The sequence below is a fragment of the Arabidopsis thaliana genome, chromosome 4 (assembly GCF_000001735.4).
Source record: "Arabidopsis thaliana chromosome 4, partial sequence".
Taxonomy (NCBI): domain Eukaryota; kingdom Viridiplantae; phylum Streptophyta; class Magnoliopsida; order Brassicales; family Brassicaceae; genus Arabidopsis; species Arabidopsis thaliana.
This window is the reverse complement of record NC_003075.7, coordinates 5,521,038-5,527,037: the sequence shown is the minus strand read 5'-3', so window position 1 is coordinate 5,527,037 and position 6,000 is coordinate 5,521,038. Positions and strand designations below refer to the sequence as shown.

The 6,000-nt window shown below is 39.9% G+C and overlaps 2 pseudogenes across 2 annotated transcripts; one reads left to right on the top strand and one right to left on the bottom strand.

Moving 5' to 3' along the window:
• Window positions 1-336: 336 nt before the first annotated feature.
• On the top strand, window positions 337-646 carry AT4G08652 (annotated as a pseudogene; the record flags this gene model as incomplete). Its single annotated transcript has 2 exons — window positions 337-381; window positions 458-646.
• A 534-nt stretch (window positions 647-1,180) lies between these two features.
• AT4G08650 lies at window positions 1,181-5,290 on the bottom strand (annotated as a pseudogene; the record flags this gene model as incomplete). Its single annotated transcript has 1 exon — window positions 1,181-5,290.
• Between the last annotated feature and the right edge of the window lie 710 nt (window positions 5,291-6,000).

Here is a 6,000-nt window from a genome sequence, read left to right as displayed (position 1 = left end):
TATTTTGAATATTAACTGCTGGCTTGTGTTCCTGTGCATGTGGACCCAATCATTACTGGCGGTTCCCCATAAAGATGCTGTTTGTTATGTCGATAATGATATAATAAAGAATTTTGATAAACCCAACCTAAAGCAACACGCTAAGTAATAACATATTGTATCCCGACATAACTCAGCCACAACTCAGTGAAAACCCAGCCGCAATGCTTTTATAACTCAACCACTTCTAAATTTATTCAGCCAATACAAGAAGCCGTCGTTTGATTAGTGCTTTTTGTAGCAGACACGACTATATAGAATCAGTGCTTTAGTACCATACTAATTGCAGCCAAGATGATGGCTCAAGGGTCTCTTTTCCACGGTGACTCTAGTGTCGATGAGGTATTTATCTTCACATCTGAATAGTACAAATCGTTACCCATCTAACGTGGAGTATATCGTGTTTGTGTTAATGTAGGAGCTCGATCGTATGGAAATAAGGATGCGAACGAGGTACGACGAAAACAGGAGGCGCGATAAGGGCGTTCCGATCGAGTGTGATTGCAATGCTAAGGTTGTCGTTGCCACTTCTCGTGATCCTGTTACAACCGGAAAACTTTTTTTCAGTTGTCCGTATGAAATATCAGATGTAAACATCTTTTGTTGAGTTATGGTTCTTTATTTTATTTCTTTTATTTTGTATCCCTATGAATCAAACGTTTGGTCCTCTAACGACGTTTGGGTTCTTGACTATTCAGTTGTCGTAAACCGGTGTATGTATAGTCCTACAGTGACGTTTGGTTTCTTTGATGGGATGGAAGTTTGGGTTTGACAAGTCAACCACCACGTTAGAATAACTCAGCCATCACACGATTTGTGTGATGACAAGTCAGCCACCGCATTAGAATAACTCAGCTAAACATCGAATTAAACAACGATAACTCAGCTGTGACGGTATCATAACTCAGTCGTAGCACGATTTGAGCGATAACAAGTCAGCCCTTACGTTAGCATAGCTCAGCCGTAAAACGTATCGAGCGATGATAAGTCAGCCATTACATTGGTTTTTGTTATAATTAACATAATAATAGATTCATACAGACATAATTCTGGTTATCAATCCTAAAGTGTAAATATTTAGTACAATCACATGCTAAAATTCCCAAAAGATACAGACATGTTCGAAAAAGCAAATCACTGCTCAAAAAACTGAAGGGGCATTCTTACAGGTAGTTCATCGAAGATCTCTGCTGCCATCTTAACCCGTAGACCCTGGATATTTGAATTAGTAATGCCATCAAAACAAACACCAAGCAATAAACAGTCAAGAATCTTTAACGTGTAAACGCCGCAGTCCCCGGTGATAATATTTTGCTGGACCTTTGTCATGTGCCTCCGCCGGAATGAAAATTGGTCGTATTGCGGGATACAAACTTCGGGAGGAAGAATTTCACTCATCATCTGTGGAATCATCCTCGTGAACGGCCTACAAGCTTCCAGGATTTTTCCATCGCTAATCGGAGTATGCTCTCCGACGATGCAATCATAGCAATCGATGTGAGACCTAGGCAAGTTCACGTGAAGGGTCACCCAATGATTACCTCCGGTTTGGTGGACAAGAAACAAGTGATCCACATCTGTTATTCACTTCTTATTTGTTGGGTCTTCTCCAGCCGTACCGTTCATCCAACCTTCATACGGGGTATCTCTGAAAGAAACCCTCTTCGGTTTCATCTTCCACTGTTTGTAATCATTAACCCACATTGTCGTGAACCACGGGTCTAGAATCATGACGCGTTCGCTGTGGTATGGGGTGGGATCTCGCAAGAGCCTCTGGGCGAGGACTTTCATATACGCACCAATATGCTGTACAAAAATAAAACTAAGACAAAACACAACATTAACTCAGCCGTAACCAAGTAAAACTCAGCCTTAACACCTAAATAAATCAGCCATTATCTCCTTTAACTTAGGCAGAACGACACGATAACTCAGCCATAACGTTAGACAAACTGAGACAGAATATAACAATAACTTACATCATAAATCAGCCATTATCTACTTTAACTCAGACAGAACGACACGATAACTCAGCTATAACATTAGACAAATTCAGACAGAATATAACAATAACTTACATCATCACCCAGCCATCCATGTTTGGGGTCTGCCCAGTTCTTTCTTTCGGCCATGATAACAAAGTAGAAATGCACCTCGTCTATCCCACTTTCCAACCATTTTTTGCTAACAAATAGTAAAGAAAGTTAATATAAACAAATAGTGTAAACATGTCGTATTTAACAACTTATTAAGGTATAAAGGGCCATACCAGTCGGGACTTGACAAATAAGCCTTAAGATTCTGTAGTTTGGCCGGATCAACCGGTGCCAGAGGATCATAGATTGCTCGTGAAGGCAGACAACCCTTCCTCATGCAGCTCAGCCCGTTGTCTCCAATGACTGGAAAACTGTTAGTGGTCATTAGATCGGGTTTAATCAATGACCTCCCATCCGGGGCTAGCTTAACAGTTTTTATCCTCCCATCTTTTACTCTCTGCAGCCTCTCGGTTTCCTCCTCATCTTCATCAGACTCAGAAACCATTTGATTATACTCAGATACAACCTGATCAGTGACATCAAGTATAGAATCATGTCCTTGGCTTCCTCAAATTTTTCCTTAGCTTCCTCAGATGATTTTGGGTTTTTAATTGTAATCTTTGGCACCTTTGGAGGCACCTTTTTAGGCTCCTTTGCAGCAGCCTTTCTTCTTCTTCTCTCTGGCGGTTTCTCGATTAGCTCATTTAATGTTTTCTACTTTTTCTGCTTTGGTGGTGGCTTCGCTTTGGATATTTTCCCCGCTGCCGTCGTAGAGCGTAAACGGCGGTTGAGAGGAGAAGTCTCAATGAAATCATTATCAGACACGATGGAGGCCTTAGCAAATTCTCCTTCAAGATTCCTACTTACCCCAACCTCAGCAATATCAGCATCATTCTCTACCATTACAGCTTGTTTCGACTGCATAAACGTAACGAAAACTCAGGCGTTAAATAACGAAAACTCATACCTATGTATAAATATAACTCAGTCATAACTAACTAAAAATTATAACTCAGCCGTATAATATGAAGATAACTCAGCCATAACTAACTAAACTCAGCCATATAATATGAAGATAACTCAGCCATATCTAACTAACATTTATAACTCAGCCGTGTAATATGAAGATAACTCAGCTATAACTAACTAAAATTTATAACTCAGCCGTATAATATTCAAATAACTCAACCATAACTAACTAAAATTTATAACTCAGCCGTATAATATTCAGATAACTCAGCCATAACTAACTAAAATTTATAACTCAGCCGTATAATATGAAGATAACTCAGTCATAACTAACTAAAAGTTTACCGACGGAGGACTAGTAGCAGATTGGTTATTTGTAGGTTTCTTTGGACCGTCTGGTGTCTGTTGAGTTCGGGGCTTAAGGTAGCCTTGCTGTGTTTTGGGTAAAAACATATCTCTAATATAACTAGTAGAGTTTAATTCTGAGTCAGCTATGCCCTTTAGATGCTCTTTAATTTGTTTGACATCGTTCTCAATAGATGCAAACCTTCTTTCAAACTTTGCTTCAACCTTCGATTCTACTTGAACTCCAATCACATCCAGACGGGAGGACATATCTTTGATGCTATTATCAACGGTGTCAAACCTTGAGTTTAAGGGAGAGATCAAGTTGGACACCACATCCACGAGCGGCTGCTGTTCTCCCTGAACATCCTGCTCGTCCTCGTCCTCATCAGATTCGACAGCTACTTCCTTCTTCTTATTCTTCTTCTTCTTCTTCTTTTGTGCATTTTTCTCACGAGAATGAACACCCTCACTGTGAGAGACTTTCTGCTTCTTTGTGGGAGATTCAGACACATCCGTTTCTTTATCTTTTAAGAGTTTCTTCTTTTTCTCACTCGTCTTCACATCTCAATAACCTTTAACAAGCTTAAGCTCATGTAAGTCTTGGATCAAGTTATCGAGTGTTGGGTCTTCTAATTGGTCTGGCCAAGAATGAAACAGCTCGCTTAACTCAGCCTTTTCAACCATTTTACGAACACGCAGCTACAACACAAGAGATAATAAAACCCATCAGTATGTTTAACTCAGCCATCACTTAACATAACTCAGCCATTATAGAACATAACTCAGCCGTCACCTAACATAACTCAGCCATTATAGAACATAACTCAGTCGTCACATAACATATTTGCCAAAACAAGAAAACATAACTCAGCCTTCACAGATCATAACTCAGTCGTCACGTAACATACTTGACAAAAAAACAAAACATTAACTCAGTGATAAAAGAGCACAACTCAGCCGTAACATAAATATTTGATAAAAAACAGAACATAACTCAGTCAATGACTATCATAACAGAGCCGAAAACGTACCTCACCACCATTCACTTTGATATCTTCAGCAATGGTCGATTCTATTGTTGCAGGGGTACGGTTGCCACCCCATCTAAGCAACGGAATCTCATCCGCTTTTAGAACATTCCCAAAACGCTCGCCGATGGTGATGATTGAATCATACGCCCAAGCCTGCAACACGAAAGCCATACCACTGACGGTGTACGTCTTGCCAATAGGCCTCGGCAACTTTATAGAAACGACAAGGGCTTCAAATGCTGCCCAACCCCATGAATAAGTCTTCATGGCTTCGTCATCGAAAACTCTTTTGGCACTCTCAAATGGTATCCTAGAGTTAGTATGCAAGCCATAAAGTCCAATGGATAGAAGAGTCAATAACCCAAACCATCTACGCTTTTCAGGAGGCCATGCTCTACACATTACTAAGCCTTGCCTAAGTTCATCTAGAATAGGACCTTCACCGGTTGGCACACGCAATTCCCTGAAGAACGTTTTGTAGTCAGCTTCAGGCTCAAACTTTTATGTAGGTAGTTGATCTGTATTTAAACCCGTGATATGTTAAAATTCGTTCAATCCAAACTGGATGGGTTGACCAGCCACGATACATCAAAGCTCCTTCTTCAGTATTCTCAGCTGTCTGCATAGTAGATAATGTACAGTCTTACCAGACCATACAAAATGACTATCAACAAGCTTAGCAATTAATCCAAGCGGTGTCTCTTTCAGTTCTTCCCATATATCTTTTCCTATTGATTCTCTAATTGCAGGGAAATCTCCCAGCTTTATGTTGTGATTAATGCCTTTACTCTCCAGATTAGAATCCTCCTCTGGGTAAAGTCTTGGAGGGTAATCCCTTGCTTGGTCTTCAGACATCTGTATAACCATAAATCAGCCGTAAGCATTCAATAACTCAGCCATAACATAAAACAAACTCATCTACAAATACCATAACTCAGGCAAAACATAAACCTAACTCAGCCATAGATAACATAACTCAGTCATAACATAAACCTATCTCAGCCACACATAACATAACTCAGCCATAACATAAATCTAACTCAGCTATATATTAACAGAAACTCAGTCAAACCATAACATAACAACAACTCAGTCAAAACATAAACAAACTCAACCATATCATAACAGAAACTCAGCCATAACATAAACAAACTCAGCCGTCATATAACAGAAACTCAGCCATCGATGTAAGGTTAAACCATAACTCAATCACAGCATAAAACAAACTCAGACACAGATGAATTGATAAATCATAAATCAGTCAGCAAACAAACAGTAACTCAGCCGTCAAATCAAATAGATCTAACAAATCAGCCACCATATGTCAATCAACGACGACCTTAAAAACCATCGTTAAGCAACGGAAAACGATTTCAGTGACGGGAATCACTTGCGATTGAACTTAGATGTCGGATTCTTGTCGGAAAATTCGAAATAAAGTTTGGAATCATACTTACCGGAACTTAGCCAGAAACCACAAATGCGACTCCAGATGTCGGATGTGACTTCGCGAAACCAGAAATTAGACTCCGGCGTATGATTTTCGGTCAGAACAGACGAGAACAGCGAAAACTGCG